Consider the following 725-nt stretch of genomic DNA (forward strand, 5'->3'; position numbering starts at 1 on the left):
GTGATTTTATTTGTCATTTTTCAAATGCCTCATCTACTATATTTTGTGGCATCTTATACTCCAAACTTTTACTAAACTCTTTTCTAGATTTTCTACATTGCCTACTATTTTGGCTAAGAATTTAAAATTTCCACGTTAGAGCTGAAAGATTTCAACATTTACTTCCTTGTTGCCTGAGATGAAGTTGCTTGCTCTTCTTCTAATTGTCACTTTTGTGGAGTTACCTTTGAAAGGAGAGGATAAAGACTAGATTTCTTAAGCATCTCAATGTAAGCCTTTGAATTTGGACTTCTTGTGAGGTCACTTAACCCAATACTATTAAAACTCAAGTATTTTAACACACTTAACCAATCTGAAAAAGGGGTGCATTTTTATTCATGAGCCCTTTTCTTCTATATTTAAACCTTTATAAATCATCTCTCAAGTCATTCTTTTTTGTTGTTTGTAATCCACCACATTTTTCTGCAAGTTCACGCCCTCGTAAACAGAAGTTAAGAGCTATAACTCTCCTAAAATCCCTGCTCACCCAGCCCAGTACTACTGAAACCTAAAAATGCTTAACCCCAAGTATCTCAAGACCCTTAATCAATTGGAAAAAGTGCATTTTTATTCATCCTTTATCTTTGAAATTTTATAAATTGTCTTTCGAGTCATTTTGTTTGATTGTTTATAATCCATTACGCTTCACTGTAAGTTCACACCCTTGGAATAGAAGCTGAAAGCCC

The sequence above is a fragment of the Selaginella moellendorffii genome, unplaced genomic scaffold, assembly GCF_000143415.4.
Source record: "Selaginella moellendorffii unplaced genomic scaffold, v1.0 SELMOscaffold_10, whole genome shotgun sequence".
Classification (NCBI taxonomy): domain Eukaryota; kingdom Viridiplantae; phylum Streptophyta; class Lycopodiopsida; order Selaginellales; family Selaginellaceae; genus Selaginella; species Selaginella moellendorffii.